Source organism: Gorilla gorilla, chromosome 3 (assembly GCF_029281585.2).
Source record: "Gorilla gorilla gorilla isolate KB3781 chromosome 3, NHGRI_mGorGor1-v2.1_pri, whole genome shotgun sequence".
NCBI lineage: Eukaryota > Metazoa > Chordata > Mammalia > Primates > Hominidae > Gorilla > Gorilla gorilla.
This window is the reverse complement of record NC_073227.2, coordinates 192,943,453-192,965,182: the sequence shown is the minus strand read 5'-3', so window position 1 is coordinate 192,965,182 and position 21,730 is coordinate 192,943,453. Positions and strand designations below refer to the sequence as shown.

At 37.4% G+C, this 21,730-nt stretch overlaps 1 protein-coding gene and 1 long non-coding RNA gene across 2 annotated transcripts in view; one reads left to right on the top strand and one right to left on the bottom strand.

Moving 5' to 3' along the window:
- The window catches only part of LOC129533143 (uncharacterized), a 52,383-nt gene extending 31,788 nt beyond the window's left edge, over nucleotides 1-20,595 (top strand). Inside the window, exons 2-3 of the long non-coding RNA XR_008679183.2 lie at nucleotides 10,148-10,344; nucleotides 20,494-20,595. This is a non-coding gene — a long non-coding RNA (uncharacterized lncRNA). The remainder of the gene's footprint in view (nucleotides 1-10,147; nucleotides 10,345-20,493) is intronic.
- Nucleotides 1-21,730, bottom strand: part of GALNTL6 (polypeptide N-acetylgalactosaminyltransferase like 6) — a 1,233,993-nt gene that overhangs the window by 1,047,437 nt on the left and 164,826 nt on the right. The gene's annotated exons all lie outside the window — the stretch shown is intronic.

Below are 21,730 nucleotides of genomic sequence, written 5' to 3'. Positions count from 1 at the left end.
GCTCCCAGTTAAAATGCAACACTTCACACAATAAACAAACATTCTATGTCCTGGAAGCCAATATTAAACCAACTTATTTTCTTGTGATTTAAAGACATTATGGTCACTGGACCATAATCTAACGCAGGAAGTAATACAATTATTAGCCCTTCAACACCAATCGCTTCAACCTCCCCGGAAATAGCACACATTTACAGAAAACCATTTGCCATTATTTCTATGAAATATATTCTTCATTTAAATGTGTTTGTGTTAAAAGTTAAACTGCAAGTTACATTTCTTTTTCATAGGCAATTGTAGAGGTCATTATGGTGTTAGCCCTCAAATCTAGTCCACCTCTCCACCACTGTTGTTTCCATAAATTTGGGGGATTGACTAGGTTTGACCTTAAAGTTCATCACAATACCTCTTTCTCTTCCTAGTGAATAACGCAGGAATCAGGCTAAGCTTATTGACGGACATGGGATTGCTTCAGGAATGGAAAAGTGACCTTAGTCAAACAAATGAAATACCAAAAGACGTTTCCTGAGGGACTCAGGGAGGAATTATGTCATGCTTAAAGAAAACCTCAGAAAGTACAATTCCTTCTTCCTCTGGACATTACTTGAGGGTATGAGGCTGTAGCTAATCTTCCCCAGGAACCAGTCCTAGGACAAAGGCTGGACATAGCAGAGGGTGGACCTGACAGAATCACTAAGGATCGGAGCCAGGGTAATGGGATTAAGCCAACTCTGAAACACCTCTAACAACCATTATTTCAGTTTTGCGAATCTGTACATGTTTTTGCTTCTACTTTTGTTTGTAAGAATTTGGTTTGTTGGGTGGTTATGTGTTTGTTTTTCTAACTTGTGGTTAAAAGTGTTTTAGCAGGCATGGAAGTTTTCATTGCATGCTTCACCATTACCTACAAATAATTCATTATTAAAATAATATTGCAACAACAAATAACAAAATGGAGAAACATAAATTTCACTTTTGGATGGTTACAGGCTAAACTGTGTCCCCCAACATTTATATATTTAAGTCCTAACCCCCCACTACCTAAAAATGTGACTGTGTTTGGAGATAGATAGGACGTTTAAAGAGGTTAAGTTAAAATGAGACTTTTAGAGTGGGCCATAACCCAGTCTAACAGGTGTTTTTATAAGAGGAGTTCAAGACCGTCAGAAGACTATGTGGAGAGGCAGCAAGTGGTCTGACATTCGCAAGCCCAGGAAAGGGGCCTCAAAGGAAGCCAATCTTGCCAGCACCTTGATTTTTGACTCGTTAGACCTCCACAGTCACATGAACCAATTTCTTAAAATAGATCTCTCTTTCTTTATATGTAAACACATTCTGTTGGTTCTGTTTTCCTGGAGAAACTTAATAGATGGACTAAATGACACCTATTTCTAGATGCAACTGAGTGGCAATTAAAGTTATGATCAGTAATTACTAAAGCTTAGCATTGCTCATGATTTGTTTTCTGTTCAGTCATCCACATACAACATGTGAAGCAACTTCACTTTAATATCTAATGGGGTAAAAGAGGCACAGGATAAGAACCCATGCTACAGTAAGATGTGGCCAGCCTCTTCTCTGCCTCCCAAAACGCTGGATGATATATAAACATAATTAAAACATCATATAAGAGTAAGAGGCACCACTGAGCTTTCTGAATACTCCTGTGGGAGTTAATGTTAGCAAGGATGTTAGTGTGGAAACACGTTCCTAACTTTTTCTCCCTGAAGGTCCTGCCCTGTGACAATCTTTAAGAGCCTGGAAAAATGGCTCTGATATCTGTCTCTCTCTCTCTTTTTCATGTTCCCCACTCCCAATAACTACCCCTCTCCCCAGACTTTTATGTTCTTTCCTTAAGATGTTTATTTGGGCTATTACTTGTATTCCTTATGAAAGAAAGTCTACTACAGATGGTCTCTGACTTACCATGGTGTGACTTAATGATTTTTTAAAACTTTATGGATGATGCTTTGAGTATCCATACAACCATTTTATCTTTTACTTTCAATAAATCACACAAGATAGTCAACACTTTATTATAAAATAGGCTTTGCATTAGATGATTATGCCCAACAGTAGGCTAATATGAGTGCTCTGAACATGTTTAAGGGTAAGCTATGATGCTCAACAGGTTGGGTATATTAAATTCATTTTCTACCTACAATAGTTTCAACTTACGATGGGTTTATCAGGACATAACCCCATCGTAAATCAAGCAGAATGGGTGCTTCTCTTCATAAAGTAACTTTGATGGGTTGATATTTGCTGTGTTCAACAAATCATGGATATTAGAATCCAAGAAGTGGTAAAAGCTGATTCGCATGGAGCTAGGGAAGTTGCCCCTCTTCTGGGAGTCTTGATCCAGGTCAACAAAGCATGGTTTGCTCTACCAGGTTGCAAACTCTCTGAAAGTCATTTGCGTGCAAGTTCAAATATGTTTTTCAAAGAGCACACTTACATGAAGGAGACAAGACCTATTCCAAGTCTCCTTTCCTTGAAGAGATAATCAAGAGTATTCTGCAGACAAATACAGTGTTCTTTCTGTTGCCTGCCCCAATTCCAACACTTGGATAACTAAGAACTGTAGTTACTTACAGATGGCAAAGAATGTTGCTTGTTATGCCTCTGTCCAATCAGAGACAAGTTTCAAAATTCAGATCTAGTTCTATAAACTTCACTAGTAATTATCTGAGAGAAATATATCTAGGTGTTTATTAGGCACTACGCTATTACTTTAAAGCAAGCTTGTTCAACCCGTGGCCCATGGGCTGCATGCGATCCAGGACAGCTTTGAATGCAGCCCAACACATAGTGGGTAGACTTTCTTAAGACATTGTGAGTTTTTTTTTTTTCTTTTTTTGCTCGTCAGCTATTCTTAGTATATATTATGTGTGGCCCAAGAGAATGTTTCTTCCTCGAATGTGGCCCAGGGAAGCAAAAAGATGGGACACCTCTGCTTTGAAGAATATAATAATAGTAAAATAATAGCATTATTAATAATCCTAATAGTAACAGCATCTTTTAACATTCTTCTCCTGTGACAAACACACAGTCTTGCTTTTAATTATAATTTTAGCTACCTCTACTAAGAAGTTATTATAAATATATTGCAAATATGAAAATAGGATAATAGTAGTTGATTGGAGGTATTGACATAACTTAGGTCCTAAGTATGTTAGAAATCTGATTTATAAAATAATGGTCCATGAAATATCACATCAATACAATGCAATATAGATCAAGGGCAAATAGAATTGTTCTTGTTCAGATTTAAAACTCGGAAAATGGAGCTACTGCTTTTGAAATGCACATTAGAAAATAATTTATGCATTTGGAAATTGCTTCCACTTTACAGAATTTTCCATATACAAAATAAAGCATGACATTAAATGATAAATATCATCATATTTCCTAATAAACATGTGTATCACTATTTCAGAGAAGCACCCACTTAATGTTAAGTGTACTGATTCAAGAATATGGGCTGTTAAATTTCTGTTTATATAAGCAAGTGGGCAGGATGACAGCAGGAATGGGCTCGTAAGAGGCCATTTAGAGGACCTGTATAAAATGAATCTTAATGGAAAATGAAAATTTCATGCCCCAATTGTGGGTAATATGCCTTTATCAGTAATATTGGCTCTTTATTCTGTACAATGGTCGTTAAGTGTTATATTATCAACTTTTGTCAGATGTTACTAAAGGCACTTTAAAACTGTAATGTGTAGCACATGGTACATGGACTTTTCTAAGTTGTTATCCTACTACCAACATAATATTTTGGAATATACTTTAAATGAATCCATCAGCTTCTATTGCTACAGTTCTATTTTTTATCATAAAAGTAATTTAAGGTTATTTATTAAAATATTTAAAATGAATACTAAGGTAAAATTCCTTCATAATTGCATCTGCCAAAGGAAACTGCTCTAATGTTTGTATATTTTTGTGTTTATTTGTTCTTATACTAATGTATTCTTTCTAAAAGTGGGAAAGACTGCACATACTCTTTTTTCACTGGTTTTTGCCACATAATAATATATTAAATATCTTTTCAGATGAATACATTAAAAAATATATTGCATTCATTACATTATGGAGATACGTTAATTTTTTGTGTGGCAAATTCTGTACAGAATAATTTATTATATGTTTTCTTCAGTTTCGGTAAAATAAACAATGCTTCACTGAACCTCATTAGGCTGCATCTTTTGCTCAGTGTTAGGTATGTTTTTAATTTCTAGGAGATGGATGGAAACAAATAAATATTTAAATGGTTAAAATGTAAAGTTTTCATCCAGAAGTGGTGAATGTTATGATCTGATTTCAAATTTAGGCAACCTCTCTTTATGGTTGATGTTCTTTCTATTTAACACCATCTCATTATAATTAATTTCTATGAACAAAATGTCTCATAAAACACTTTTTTCGGATTACAATCCCATCAGCATATATAATAATATGCATTTTACTATTGTTTTAATAAAAATAGGAATAATTTTCTATAATTTTATGAATTTTATAAGAACAGTTTCTAAGTCTTTCCATTTTTTGTATCTATTTCTAGAGAGTTTATTTTTATGTCTTATTTGATCATTTATCATTTTAATTAAATGATTGTTTAGGTTATTTGTCACTTTTTAAATGTGTAGTTGATATTTTGGAAATATTTTTTCACATAAATAATTAGTTGCGTTGCTGGCATTATTTTCCTTGTTGCAAATTTCTTCACTCTAATTCTCTCCAATTCTAGTTTTTTTGCTTCCAACTATTTATTTTATGGCCTCTGAGTTTTCTGGGAGTATGAATAAACTATTTTTAACTGACTTAGATATTCCTGGCTCTTTTTTTTTCATATTTTGTATTGCAATAGCAATAACACAGCAACAAAACCAACAACTGTTTTGTTTTTATTCCAATAGTTTAGGGAGTAAAGGTGAGTTTGGTTACATGGATATGTTCTTTACTGGTGATTTCTGAGATTTTAGTGTGCCCATCACTCGAACAGTGTACAATGTACCCAGTGTGTAGTCTTTCATCTCTCATCCTCCTCCCAACCTTCCTCTCTAAGTCCCCAAGTCCATCATACCCTTCTAAGCAATAAGTGTTTTTTAATATGTGTGTAGAGTACCCATGTTTATTAGGACACAGCTCTGATCTAGCTAGTGAATGGGTAGGATATCCTCACTACTTGAGAATAAACAACCATTAAATATCTATCAGGTCAATCAGTTTTGGGTACACTTGACCTGACTCATGTCATTTCCAGGCTGGCTCATTTAATTGCCAATTAAGACCACACAGAGCTTTCTGTTCCAGTATTAGCAATGTTTGAGGGGCTGCTCCAACAGTCTGGGTGTGGTTTGAAATCACTGATGTGCTACAGTTGGCTGTTATCATTCCATATCCTAGACTATCTTGATTGATACTGGTAGTTTCAATCATCATACTTCTATAAAAATTCATTGAGAAAAACAAAGGGGCAATACACTTGTAATCTTCTACTCAAACCATAAGAGAGTTCAATGACATAACAATATAAAGGGATGAAGACACTGCTTTTATTACTTCTTGATCTTTTCAATTCACCAGCATTCTTTAATCCCAGGAACAAAATTTTGTCCTCCAACCCCAGCACTTACGTTATACAATTTTCTCATCTGTCATAAAAGTATTTTAGTTTATTTAATGTTCATCTGTCTTATTTTCTATTGCATTTTTACTCCACATGTGTGTGTAATGTCTTTATATTACATATATGTATACATATATATGTATATATATATAATGTCTTTCTCCAAGTTTTCCATGCTCCCAGCACTCTCCTTTTTTGCCTTCTTTCATACTGTAAGACCCATTAACTTTTCTTTCATAATACTAACTATGACCTCTACATGGGCCATACTCACGTGTGCATCTCTTCCAAATCATCTGCCATATTTTTCAGTCCTCTACTCTAAGTACATTGTTTTATCTAAACCAAATGGATGCTGAATTCATCATTTGGCTAAATATTCATTTGGCAAGAACAGAATTGATCTATTATTAAAAAGTTATTCCTCTATTTCTTAGCTGTCCATTGACAATAGGGTAAACTTCACACTCCTCAGATAATCATTAGCATGACACAGCTCCGTTGTCCTTAGTTAACTCATCCCATTGCCTGGCAGGAAGTTCTCCATACAGTTGAACTAACATGTGTCCTGTTAGCATTGCCAATATTTTCTGGTTCTGTCTCTTCATCCACAGAAAGAATATCACTTATCACATAATAAGCCTGTAGATATTGGGAGAAGATCCTTGCTTTCCATACACAACACTATTGTATTGTCACAATAGCACATGTGACAACATATGAACTATTTTTCTCTTATATATACTTATTCTGACTCTCATCATCTTATATGTGTTTACCCATTCCATTGTTTGAATTCTATAGTAAGAATAATTGTGCCTCCTGAAGTTACAATTAAATATGCCGTGTTGTTGGGGAGGGAGTTGGCAGAGACGAAAACAGATTATTACCATCTCAAGGGGGGACTTAAAGGATGTATGTAACACAAAGAAACTGCAATGAGTCAGAGCAAAACAAAGAAGCAACTCTGAGAAATTTAGCATGAGCTTGGAAAAACAGTGAAATGTAAGAAGTAGATGAAAATTAAAAGAAATGAGTGTCCGAAGGCATAGTATGAGATTGCTACTCACCAATCATTTTCTTAAGACTCTTCTGCACATACAGATACTCACCAACATGCTCTGTTAGGAAAGGTCATTATTTATAATGAGGTCAATTTATTTCAACTTATGTTCTTTGAAACCCTAGGCTACTTAGGCTTTCTAGTTTCTAAAACAATGAATTATTTTCTCTAGAATAAGAGATATACTCTCTTAGGAAACTTGTTTACTGCAAGATTTTATTTTTAAAAATATAGCAGTTGTCTTTTGAGAAATCACTTTTGTAGCTCTCAAGAAATAAATCTGCATTACAGACCGAATCAGAATTCTATTTCTCATTTTCCCAACTATCAGTTTTATCAGATACTAGGTAGAGTAAGATCTGAGTGGGGCAATGTAATTACAAGCATATGTATCCAATTATAATTGCAATATTACCTGTTCTGCACTGGTCCCATAAGAAATTCATAGACTTGAGACTTCAGAGAAAAGTGACTTTCATTTATATAGGTGTACATTATATGGATAACATGAGGGTAATTAACTGAATGGCCTCTGTAATTGGGACTGAATCAAACTTCATTCATTCCTAGTAAAAAATCTACTCAGGATTAGGGAACATAATAGGATGAATAAAAAGAAAAAAAAAACCAGCAGTATAGATCAGTTCTTTTGTCAGCAAGTTGAATTGAATTCTTTTAGGATTATTTCAAGAACATGCATGCAGATTCAAGTAGCATCAATCTAATTGGCAGCCAATTCACTGCTTTCCACTGAAAAGATATCTGAGTCATGAATTGCGATGAAAATTAAATTTGCTTTCAGAGCCATAATATCTGATTCAAAAAGCTGTAAGGAAAACATTGTAATTCATTCTCACAAAAGAGAAAAAACTTTGCCATAATTGTTGATTAGTCACACTTCATGGTCTACTCAAGAGCTGGTCTTGTATTAGTTGTTAACAATGTTCATTTTATGGATTTTTTTATTTGACAATTACACAGTTACTTATTGACATAAGATTGAATTGCTATTTTATTGGATTTTAATTATTTATTTCCTCAGATATTCACTAAAAATATAACCATAGTAGCAAATTTTGCTCAAATATGTAATATACATAATCATATATATATATGTGTGTATATATATATATATATATACACACACACACATATAATCAAACTCAACTTCTGGTCTACTTATAGATTAGAAATAACTAGAAACTGATAATCAATCCTCTCACATACTAATTTCTCAAGTATTCTTTCCTTTGCCTTTGGGCTTTGAAGTGATAATCCACTGAAATAATGGCTTCTTTTTACACAAATACTGCACTCTATTAATTAAGGTAGCTATGTAAAAAGTCTTGATATTTGTTAGATTGATTCATTCCTTCTTCTGTTTTTTAGGTTTCTCTTGACTATTTTTGTATACTTACTCTCTGTTAACGACACTTCAAATTAAGTTTTAAAAAATCACCACAGAAAAAAATCTTGATATGATTTTGATTGGCACTTAATTGAACTGTGAGATTTGGGAAATATTTCAGAAAATAATTTTTGGCATACATTTTGGAAAATTTATATTCTTGCTTTAACACCTTCCTATTCATACCTCACCTTAATTTAGGTCTTCCTGTGAAACCTTCACTAATCCTCATAGATCTTACACATCTTTTCTTAAAGGTCTATGACTATCCAATGTCTTTTGCTGTTGTTACAAGAGAAATGTTTCTTTCAATTACGTATCTTGATTGTTTTTTCATTGATCTTTTGGAAGGTTATTAATTTTTTCATGTGGCTCTTATGAGTAGCAACATTGCTGAAGTCTCTCAGTTCCATGAGTGTAGATGAGAACTCCTTTGGTTTTCTACATCGATAGTCATAAGCTTGGCAGAAAATTCTGATGCTTTTTTCCAATCTGCATATCTCCTGTTTTATTTTCTTCTTGTATTGCATAGGCCAAGACAGCCAGAGCTTGTTGAACAGAAGCCATTTAATTAACAAGCTTATTTCAACATTTACAGCAACATTTAAAACAATATTTGCTTTCAAATTTCCAGTAGATATCATACGTCAGCTTTATCAAATTCTATTAATTTCCTGTTTGTGTAACATTAAATGCTTTATAAAAGATGCATTGTTTCTCTTTTTAAGTTTTACTCCTATGAACTACATTTCTTGACTTTTTAGTTTGTATAATCATTGCATTCCATCCATCCATTAACCTAGAATTTTTGTATGCATGCTCATAGTTAAAATAACTTTAAAAATGTTTTTTTACTACTATCGTGTGATAGGGAATGCAAGGATGAACTAAACACTTAAGACCATTAGGGTCACTTTCTCTTTTTCTTCATTTTCTGATATAAAGTATCAGAATAATACAAAGTATCAGAATAATAAATTGATTAAGAAGGCACCTCTGAAACCCACTGTTTGGGTTCACATTCTGTTTCTGCCTCTTACTGTTATGTGACTGTGTAGATTACTTAACTACCCAATTTCTTTCTCTTGAGTTCACTTTCTTCAACTGTAAAATGAGGATTATTTAATAAATGAGTGTTGAAAAAAATAAGTGAATTAATAAATATGAAGTACTTAGAAGGCTGCCCAATACACGGTATGCACTTGATAAATTTTAGCTAATTTTTATGCAAATGTTTGTCAATAAAACACATGAAGATTATAAACAAAAGGAAGTAAATTTACTGTCTGGGTAAGAGGTTAAATTCCATGTAGATAATGTTATAAGCCTCCTCCCAGGCTGCTCCTCACTAGGCCGAGCTAGGTCCCAATTCTTCCTTAGCCTCCCCTCCTCCACCCTATAATCCTTTTATCACCTCCCCTCCTCACACCTGGTCCAGCTTACAGTTTCATTCCGTGACTAGCCCTCCCCCACCTGCCCAGCAATTTACTCTTAAAAAGGTGGCTGGAGCTAAAGGCATAGTCAAAGTTAATGCTCCTTTTTCTTTATCCCAAATCAGATAGCGTTTAGGCTCTTTTTCATCAAATATGAAAAACCCAGCCCAGTTCATGGCTCGTTCGGCAGCAACCCTGAGATGCTTTACAGCCCTAGACCTTAAAAGGTCAAAAGGCCGTCTTATTCTCAATATACATTTTATTACCCAATCCGCTCCTAACATTAAATAAAACTCCAAAAATTAAATTCCAGACCTCAAACCCCACAACAGGACTTAATTAACATCGCCTTCAAGATGTGCAATAATAGAGTAGAGGCAGCCAAGTAGCAATGTATTTCTGAGTTGCAATTCCTTGCCTCCACTGTGAGACAAACCCCAGCCACATTTCCAGCACACAAGAACTCCAAATGCCTGAACCGCAGCTGCCAGGGGTTCCTCCAGAACCTCCTCTCCCAGGAGTTTGCTACAAGTGCCGGAAATCTGGCCACTGGGCCAAGGAATGCCCACAGCCCAGGATTCCTCCTAAGCCGTATCCCATCTGTGCAGGACCCCACTGAAAATCAGACTGTTCAACTCACCTGGCAGCCACTCCCAGAGCCTCTGGAATGCTGGCCCAAGGCTCTCTGACTGACTCCTTCCCAGATCTTCTCGGCTTCGTGGCTGAAGACTGACACTGCCCGATCGCCTCGGAAGCCCCCTAGACCATCAGGACACCAAGTTTTGAGTAACTCTCACAGTGGAAAGTAAGTCCGTCCCCTTCTTAATCAATACGGAGGCTACTCACTCCATATTACCTTATTTTCAAGGGCCTGTTTCCCTTGCTTCCATAACTGTTGTGCTATTGACGGCCAGGCTTCTAAACCTCTTAAAACTCCCCAACTCTGGTGCCAACTTTGACAATACTCTTTTAAGCACTCCTTTTTAGTTATCCCCACCTGCCCAGTTCCCTTATTAGGCCGAGACACTTTAACTAAATTATCTGCTTCCCTGACTATTCCTAGGCTACAGCCACACCTCATTGCCACCTTTTCCCCCAGTTCAAAGCCTCCTTCACATCCTCCCCTTGTGTCTCCCCACCTTAACCCACAAGTATAAGACATCTCTACTCCCTCCTTAGCGACCGATCATGCACCCCTTACCATCCTATTAAAACCTAATCACTCTTACCTGGCTCAATGCCAATATCCCATCCCACTGCACGCTTTGAAAATATTAAAGCCTGTTATCACTCACCTGTTACAGCATGGCCTTTTAAAGCCTATAAACTCTCCTTACCATTCCCCCATTTTACCTGTCCTAAAACCAGGCAAGGCTTACAGGTTAGTTCAGAATCTGCACCTTATCAGCCAAATTGTTTTGCCTATCCACCCCGTGGTGCCAAACCCGTATACTCTCCTATCCTCAATACCTCCCTCCACAATCCACTATTCTGTTCTGGATCTCAAACATGCTTTCTTTACTATTCCTTTGCACCCTTCATCCCAGCCTCTCTTCGCTTTCACTTAGACTGACCCTGACACCCATTAGGCTCAGCAAATTACCTGGGCTGTACTGCTGCAAAGCTTCACAGACAGCCCCTATTACTTCAGTCAAGCCCAAATTTCATCCACATCTGTTATGTATCTTGGCATAATACTCATAAAAACACACGTGCTCTCCCTGCTGATTGTGGCTGATTAATCTCCCAAACGTCAATCCCTTACAAAACAACAACTCCTTTCCTTCCTAGGCATGCTTAGTGTGGTCAGAATTCTTACACAAGAGCCAGGACCGCACCCTGTAGCCTTTCTGTCCAAACAACTTGACCTACTATTTTAGCCTAGCCCTCATGTCTGTGTGCAGTGGCTGCCACTGCTTTAATACTTTTAGAGGCCCTAAAAAACACGAACTATGCTCAACTCACTCTCTACATTTCTCATAACTTCCAAAATCTATTTTCTTCCTCATACCAGACGCATATACTTTCTGCTTCCCGGCTCCTTCAGCTGTACTCACTCTTTGTTAAGTCCCACAATTACCATTGTTCCTGGCCTGGACTTTAATCCCGACTCCCACATTATTCCTGATACCACACCTGACCCCCATGACTGTATCTCTCTGATCCGCCTGACATTCACCCCATTTCCCCATATTTCCTTCTTTCCTGTTCCTCACCCTGATCACGCTTGATTTATTGATGGCAGTTCCACCAGGCCTAATTGCCACACACCAGCAAAGACAAGCTATGCTATAGCACAAGCCACTAGCCCGCCTCTTAGAACCTCTCATTTCCTTTCCATCGTGGAAATCTATCCTCAAGGAAATAACTTCTCAGTGTTCCATCTGCTATTCTACTACTCCTCAGGGATTATTCAGGCCCCTTCCCTTCCCTACACATCAAACTCGGGGATTTGCCCCCACCCAGGACTGGCAAATCGGCTTTACTCAACATGCCCCAAGTCAGAAAACTAAAATACCTCTTAGTCTGGGTAGACACTTTCACTGGTTGGGTAGAGGCCTTTCTTACAGCGTCTGAGATGGCCACCGCAGTCATTTCTTCCCTTCTGTCAGACATAATTCCTCAGTTTAGCCTTCCCACCTCTATACAGTCTGATAACAGACCGGACTTTATTAGTCAAATCAGCCAAGCAGTTTTTCAGGCTCTTAGTATTCAGTCAAACCTTTATATCCCTTACGGTCCTGTCTTCAGGAAAAGTAGAACGGACTAAAGGTCTTTTAAAAACACACCATACCAAGCTCAGCCACCAACTTAAAAAAGACTGGACAATACTTTTACCACTTTCCCTTCCCAGAAGTCAGGCCTGTCCTCAGAATGCTACAGGGTACAGCCCATTTGAGCTCCTGTATAGACGCTCCTTTTTATTAGGCCCCAGTCTCATTCCAGACACCAGAACAACTTAGACTGTGCCCCAAAAAACTTGTCATCCCTACTATCTTCTGTCTAGTCATACTCCTATTCACCGTTCTCAACTACTCACACATGCCCTGCTCTTGTTTACACTGCCGATTTACACTGTTTCTCCAAGCCATCACAGCTGATATCTCCTGGTGCTATCCCCAAACTGCCACTCTTAACTCTTGAAGTAAATAAATAATCTTTGCTGGCAGGACTATGCTGAATCTCCTTAGGCACTCTCTAATTAGATGTCCCGGGTCCTCCCAATTCTTAGACCTTTTATACCTGTTTTTCTCCTTCTCTTATTCCGTTTAGTTTTTCAATTCATACAAAATGGTATCCAGGCCATCACCAATAATTCTACACAATAAATGTTTCTCTAACAACCCCACAAGATCACCCCTTACCACAAAATCTTCCTTCAGCTTAATCTCTCCCACTCTAGGTTCCCACACCACCCCTAATCCCGCTCGAAGCAGCCCTGAGAAACATCGCCCATTATCTCTCCATACCACCCCCCAAAATTTTCACCATCCCAACACTTTACCACTATTTCATTTTATTTTTCTTATTAATATAAGAAGACAAGAATGTCAGGCCTCTGAGCCCAAGCTAAGCCATCATATCCCCTGTGACCTGCACATACACATCCAGATGGTGGGTTCCTGCCTTAACTGATGACATTGTCTTGTGAAATTCCTTCTCCTGGGTCATCCTGGCTCAAAAGCTCCCCTACTGAGCACCTTGTGACCCTCACTCTGCCCGCCAGAGAACACCCCCCTTTGACTGTAATTTTCCTTTATCTACCCAAATCCTATAAAACGGCCCCACCCTTATCTCCCTTCTCTGACTCTCTTTTCGGACTCAGCCCACCTGCACCCAGGTGAAATAAACAGCTTTATTGCTCACACAAAGCCTGTTTGGTGGTCTCTTCACATGGACGCGAGTGAAACTATCATATGTGCCAAAGATACCAATTTTCCAATTGGACATAAGTGTTTTTTTTTTTTTTTTTGAGACAGAGTCTGGCTCTGTCACTCAGGCTGGAGTGCAGTGGTGCATTCTCGGCTCACTGCAACCTCCGCCTCCTGGATTCAAGCAATTCTCCTGCCTCAGCCTCCTGAGAAGCTGGTATTACAGGTGTGTGCTACCACACCCTGCTAATTTTTGTATTTTTAGTAGAGATGGGGTTTCACCATGTTGGTCAGGCTGGTCTCAAACTCCTGACCTTGTGATCCACCCACCTCGGCCTCCCAACAGAAGTGTTTTTGATGTTTATAATTCTTTGAAAAATTATATATATATATATATAATATATATATATATATATATATATACTTTTATAGAGTTACCAAATTTCCCAGATTTTCAGTAACAGCCCTAATTTTTAAAAGGCTTTTTATATCTCTCAAACAAATATCAAAATGCCTGGAATTCAAACATGTAGTGGGTTTTGTTTAGCCAGACATCTCTTAAACACTGTGTAACATAACAATCCATGGAAGTGTGGTAGTGAGATACAGGTGATGGGGAATAATACAAAGTAATTATAATGGCATTTTAAAGCAACATCATGTAAAAGAAACTTGGCTGTGTCCTCACCCAAATCTCATCTTGAATTGTAGCTCCCATAATTCCCACATGTTGTGGGAGGGACCCGGTGGGAGATAATAGAATCATGGGGGTGGTTTCCCCCATACTGTACTCATGGTGGTGAATAAGTCTCATGAGATCTGATGGCTTTATAAGGGGTTTTCCCTTTCACTTGGCTCTCATTTTCTCTGGCTTGCTGCCATGTGAGATGTGTCTTTTACCTTCTGCCATTATTGTAAGGAAAAATGTGGAACTGTGAGTCCATTAAAGCTTTTTTTCTTTATAAAATACCCAGTCTCAGGCATATCTTTATCAGTGGTGTGAAAACAGATGAGTACACTCAATACAGCGTTTTTTTTTTTTTTTTTTTTTATCAAGCCAGTTACCACAATAAACTTAATTGGGTGGGGAGAGCTCTGAGAAACATTGTAAAACTCATGTCTTGGAATAATCTACCTAAAGGCAAGGAAGTTGGGTTTTCTTTTCTTTTTTTTTTGTATTTGCTGATTTTATTTTTGTATTTTGCTAATTTTTGATGATCTTGATCTCCTGACCTCGTGATCCACCTGCCTCGACCTCCCAAAGTGCTGGGATTACAGGTGTGAGCCACAGTGCCTGGCCAGAAGTTGGGTTATCTTAAAGTGATTGACTCAGTCACTTCCCATGGCTGATATACTCACTGCAGATAATGCTGGCTATATAATTCATGGGACCCAGACTATACTCAAATACCCCCATTAATCTAAGAGCTAGTTTAATTATTTTTTCTCTCTTTTCTATCTCCTCTTTCCTCCTTTCCCCTACTTCCTACTTAGCTCTTTAGAAATACAATTATAGCCTTTTACTGTCTCTTCAGCACACTCCCTACAAGGTAAGTTGATTTAACTGTGGACTTAGAAACTCCAGAGCGGGCTGTCACACACCAGGAGGTTGCCTCCAGAGATAACATTCAATTTGCAACCCAAAGTCCCGCTACAAAACTCTCTCCCATCTGGAGAGTTTTGGGCCACCTCTACAACCCTTTCTGACCACGAAAATGCCAACTCAATTGTCTGGTAGATAAGGCACTGAGCTAGCATGCAGACCACCTACCTGCTCACTTCCTCTCGTGCCTTTTAAAAGTGCCTGCTTTCTGCTCCAAAAGCAAAGCAAGACCCTTAAGACAGGAAGTCGGTACTGTTTCCTCTAAGCTAGTTTTGAAATAAAAGTCTTGAAATACCAGACCTCTCCTTTGTTATTGGACTCTGTAGGTGGCAAGTGACTGAACCTGCATTTTGTTTCCAAGGGCATAATGTAAAAGTGGGGACCTGGCCAAGGGCAGGGAAGTCAAACTCTCCTTCCCACGGGCCTGCCATCCAACCACCTGAAAACCACAATGCGCTGCATCCCAGCTGAGACATACTCTGCATCTGGATGGGAGTGGTCAAGGGGCCCCTAATGAATCCACCATTGAGTTAACAGCCTGGGCTGGGGTTGGGCACTACCTGTCCTGAGATGCTGCTGGGCACATGTCCAACCCTCCCAGTATGTGTGCTGAGGCCCACACTAGGGGAAGGGGTGCAAAACAGTGAAATGCATATGTATACTTCCTTTCCTCCTTTTCCACTTCCCTGCTCCATGGCCCTTCCCCACCACCTCCTTTACTTTCCCCAAGGAGGAGGGCAGCAGCAATTAGGAGGGGTTGAAGCAAAGGCAGCCAAGAAGCTATCCAGGGTAGGTCATGCAAGACTCTAACCCCCACATTTCAACCCACCCCTCATGCTTGATTGTCCCAATGACTTAACTTACAAAACACAAATTAAAATTCAAGGAGAGCATTATTAATAATTTCAAGGCCAGGCATGGAAGCTCACACTTGTAATCCCAGCACCTTGGGAAGCTCAGGTGAGAGGATCTCTTGATCCTAGGAGATTGAGGCTATAATGAGCCGTGATGGCACCACTGCACTCCAGCCTGGGTGACAGAATGAGAGACCCCGTCTCAAATAAATAAATAAATAAATAAATAAATAAATAAATAAATAAATAAAATCAAGATGCCTCTGAAGCTGGCCTTAACTGCAGAGCATCCTTCCACATTTCTAGAAAAGTTCTCAGTCAGGTTATGTGGATACTGAAAGTTTTCTGGAGTACAACGGATATGATAGCACCTGTTACAGGAACAGAGCAAACTAGTTCTGGAAGCCCCACGTGAATATTTTTATTTATCAGAATTTAGAAGAAAAAATAATTAGCAAGCTTTGCCCCTCAAAATAAGAGCACTCTAAAATAAAATTGTAGATCATATGTTCATTACCATTCAGAATTTGTACACCGTACACCAAAACGTGACTAAGGCAGGTCTAAAACTATACGGGTTTATTTAGCCAAGGGGGAGGATGTATCCAGGAAAAAAATATAAATCATAGGAGCATCTGTCACCTGAGTTTTTTTCAAAGGAATTTTTCGGTACATCAATATTTAGAGAAAGTGCAAGGAGGAAAAGCGAGAGGGAGGATAGGCCATGAAGCAGATGGTTACATTCTTGTAAGGCTCTGATAAGCTTCAGTAAATCTACATTTTACATGTGAAAAGAGAAAATGAGGCTATGACACAGGGCTGAGAAATTACAGCTATCTGTGAACCAAAAAGAGACAGTTTTTGCCTGACTCAGTTCCCAAGCTTAACTTTCCCTTTAGCATAGTGAGTATGAGGTCCTAAGATCCTATTTTCTTTCACAACATCAATTACAGAACAGAGAAAGATGTATGCTAGTTTTATGATTTTCTCAAAACTTTGTAAGTCAAATGTTGAAATCTATCAATTATCCTTGATTTACTATCAAGGGGTTGATGTGGGGACTATGGGTGGAGGACCTCCAACAAGTTCGTCTGGAAGAAGCAAACGACCTTTCAAAAGTACTTTCGGTCGGGCGCGGTGGCTCATGCTTGTAATCCCAGCACTTTGGGAGGCCGAGGCGGGCGAATCACGAGGTCAGGAGATCAAGACCATCCTGGCTAAGACAGTGAAACCCCGTCTCTAATGAAAATACAAAAAAATCAGCCCGCCGTGGTGTCGGGCGCCTGTAGCCCCAGCTACTGGGGAGGCTGAGGCAGGAGAATGACGTGAACCCAGGAGGCAGAGCTTGCAGTGAGCCGAGATCGCACCACTGCACTCCAGCCTGGGTGACAGAGCGAGACTCCGTATCAAAAACAAACAAGCAAACAAACAAACAAAATACTTTCGTCTATTAGGTGAATGATAGTCACTTTTATGACCCTCCTGAAGTTAAATTTTACTTTATTAATTTGCCAAAATAAAAGTGGGAGAAAAAAATCTGAAGAAGTGGTTATATAGACTTAAATATTCTTAATGTCAGGAAATTAACAGTTTTAAAATGAGAACATGTATACTTTCACAGAATTTAATATGGAAACTAAAATTAGCATATAAAGCAGTGAGAAATTAGTAGTAGTTTTCACTCCTTAATAGACTGACTATAAGATTACCCAAAATTATCATCTATTCAAATATATTTAAAATCCAATTTGACTTCTGAAAAATAGTTAACTCCCTCTTTCAGGAATAGATCTGTAGTTAAAATACATATATAAATATTTACATTTTTTCTTTGTATTTTTCATTTTTATTTAAATAGAATTAAGGAAGAGAAATAAATCTTAATCATTGAGAATAATTTCCTTTAAACATATCTCATAACTCAATATGAATTCTTTGCTAAATTTAAAAAGAAAAATGAAACAGAAAAAAGTATACTGAAGGTAGCTAAGCATTCTTTGGATTTTATAAGGTCTTCTCACTCAGGTGTTGTGTAATGCAAAATGTTGCAGAAGTGATAATGCTTAATTTAATTTAGGAATTTCATTTAACATATAAAGATCTTGTGAAAGAATAAAAAAAACTCAGACCCCCAAATCACTAAGCCAAGGCAAATCTGCTTCCTATTTTATTCCTAAGTAAGATAGCTACAAAGATAAAAAAAGCTCCATACCTCCCTCATAATTTGCCAACAGAGAAATTCCTTGTGGGCCTCAAGATCTTAACCACAAAACAGTTGAGTTTCACCCTGGCAATGTAAACTGACAGCTTATCTTCACAGCTGCTGGACAGAAAGTCATCCCTCTGCTCACCTGAGACAAATAGACATTCCATTGCTTCCTCTGCCCTACTGTTTATATAACAATGAGGATTCACTGAGCCAGTCTAAATTGTGCATTCGGTGAAAAGCTGATCAAAGACTCAAAAGAATGCAACCTTTTGTGCTTATCTATCTGGAATCCAGAAGCCCCACCAACACCAAACCAATATGTATCTTACACATATTTATTATTGTTTCATGTCTTCCTAAAACATAAAAGCAAGTTGTACCCTGATTACCTTGGGTGCATGTCCTCAAGACCCCTGAGGTTGTGTCAGGAGGCATCCTTAACCTTGGCAAAATAAACTCTCTAAATTGATTGAGATCTGTCTCAGATATTTTCAGCTCACAATTTTAAGGTATTTGAAATGTTTCATTTATAACACTTGATTCTAATCATTTTTCCAAAAAGTTACATAGTTGGCCATTCTAAAGATTCTCTGCAAAATACTACTTTTTAAAATATACCACTTGTTTATTCATATTGCTTGGCAATAACTTCAGTTAGGAATATTTCATTTTAATGAAATCCTCCAATAGTTCGTTCAGAGTGGGTCTATGTGTCATGGAGACTTTAAGATTTGTTTGTTCAAGGTGTTTTTCCTTCTTTATACTGTTGAACCACAGTTTAGGCAGATGTCAACTTCAGAGCTGGAGGTGATTTTCCCTTGGTATGTCGACGAACAAGAACACAAGAACACTGCTTCCGATTGTGTATTAGCCTTGATGAGAAGTTTGATGTCGCCTTCTTCATTGTACTTTTATAATTTGTATGTCTTTTCTCTCAGTTTACATACAAATATACACACTGCAGTTTCACAGTGGTGCGGGTAGATGTGGATTTACATGCAGACTTTTTGTGCGCTTTTGAATTTCAAAAAAATTCAAATCCATTATCAATTTTGGGTTGCTTCATTTCTCCGTCTCCTCTTTAATCATTTTCTTGATATTATTTTCAACATGCTAAAGTCTTTCAATCGACCCTTCCTGGATATTAACTTCTCTTTCATGTTATATATGTACAGGCTGCGTTCTAAACGAATTTCTTAATGTTATCTTAACCAGAGGTATCACTTAAACTGTGCTCCCTACTAGTTATTCTACCAGTTCAGGGATTTTTCCACCCCTGTTTACTAATTGAATGGTTTTTAATTTTTTTCATTTCTAATAATTCTTTGGGTTCTTTTTCCTACCTTAGTAAGTGCTTCTGTTTAATAATGCCTGTTTCTTCCTCAATGCTATTATTATTATTTTATGCATTTGAGGAAATAAACATAGGTTTGTTTTATTTAATTGCTAATTAATTTTTTTGCCTTGGTTTATTAAAGTAACTAATTATTTACTTGCCTTGTGGGTTTTGGAATTTTATTTTGCAAAATCTTCTTGAAGAGCTGTTTCCTTTGCCTTGTCACTCTGTTTCTTTTCCTTCTCTCTCTCTCTTTGACCCTCTCTATCTAGATGTTCTATAGTTTCTTCCAACTAACAATTTTGTCTTCAAATACAAAGATAGCATTTATGCTGGCAGATTGGAGGTAATATTGGCATTAGAAATATAGTTACATGGCCACTTGCCAGAGGGAAGCTTGGCTCAGAACCTGGCCAGAGACTTTGTTTCTTCTGATATTCCCTGCAGATTCCACTCTCCCTGATATGTGCTATAGCCCCTCCTTCTTCTGGAATTAGCTATAGTCCCCCACTCCAGAGAAACCATGAACCTCGGCAACTGCCTTTCAGTTTGGGAAACTCTGCCCCAGGCTATTTTCTAGCAGTAAACCTGGAATGGATCTCCAAATTTATAGGAATTACTTCTAGTTCTGTTACCCGTGGATACCAATTCATAGTTGCCTGAAACTTCTCTTCCCTGACCCAAGTAGGAACCAATTTCAATCCTAATTGTTGTTTTTGTCCAATTTCTAGCCCTTGGGGTTGTCTGCTTTATTTTTGCCTGGGTTGTGTGGATATTTTTTCTTTCACATTTTGTCTATCATTGTTATATGTTTTGAAAGGGTCAGGGGATGAAGTAATTATACTCAAAGTATGAAATTACAATGTTTTCTGTACAAAAGCCTTGAAGATTATAGAATGGGAAAACACTGAAGGTAAATTATTTGATATAATGTTAAAGGTGTTAATGATGATTAAAAAACACTGCCTTTGTGTGGATGGCCGTGCTATAATGTCCATTGCTCTGGGTCAATTCAAAGATTATGCCATGTGAATCATGTATGAATCTTGTGATACTCTTATATTTATGTCTATTTTACAGGTGAGAAAATTTAGGTGAAGTAAGCAAAGTGACCTCATAATGTCAAAAAACTGGGAAGCGACAGAACAGAAATTTGGAGATTGACTTGAACCTAAAAGGGACACATTTTGTATAATAACATGCCATCTCCCTAAGTGTTGATTAAAAATTTAAAGATGTATAACTATATTTCAATGAAGAGATTTCTTATATTGATTTATATGTATATATAGATATAAATCAAATCTATCACCTATCTATCTAAAATATTCCAGAAGTTGTTTCCTAAGCCAAGAAGCTCTCCACCATTTTGCAAAATGCGATAGCTGAAAAAATGCTTTTAGTTTTACATCTTTTTTTAATGCCTAAAAGTCAAGATTATTAAAATCAAGTCAAAATTAAAATTAAATTATCCTTCATTGTCAGAAAGACTGAGGACTTAATTTTTCTTTTCCTAGCTTGGAATAATTTAGAAAACATTGTAATTAAGAGTTTTTAGAGTTGGCTGAAACTCAACTGTGAACCCATCTGTGGCAGGGACCAACTCACTGCTCAAGAAACTTGTTTCTTTCTCTTGGACACACAGCTGAACTACCATAATTAGCCGTTCATGTGGAGATGTGCTTTACAGTTGAAATGTGAGCTGAGCTGATGGGGTGCTACTGAGGCAGTTTAGAGTGGACATATCTCCCCTAAACACCCTCCTTTTCTGATTCCTGCCTGCTTGATATCTGGGTGAATTCAGCCAATTCTTGGAGAAGAGCCACAAAAGTCTCACCCAATGAGAACATCACAGAATTTACTTAATATACACTTTTTAATCACTGTGGTTTTTAAGGGTGTTGTAGCAGAGAGTATTAATAGTTAGTATATATAACAACTCACATATTCCTAGAATATTTTAAAATGGTAAATATGTCACAATTTTTAAATATTTTATCTATTTAAGATTTTCATTTCTTCTTATTTTAATGCAATTTTGCTATGAAAATCACCCATTTTCTGTGTGATTTCTAATGTGTTGCCACAGATTTGCCAACATAATGTATATTAGGTTGGTGCAAAAGTAATGGCAGTTTTTGCCATTCAAAGGAACAAAAATCTCTAAAGAATACAAGAAAAATGCTCATGAGAGCAAAACTGCAATTACTTTTTGCCATGGCAAAAACCACAATTAGTTTTACGGCAGCCTAATATTACAAACCCTAAATAATATATTCAAAACAAAACAGTAAGCCAATCTATCTTGTGATTATAG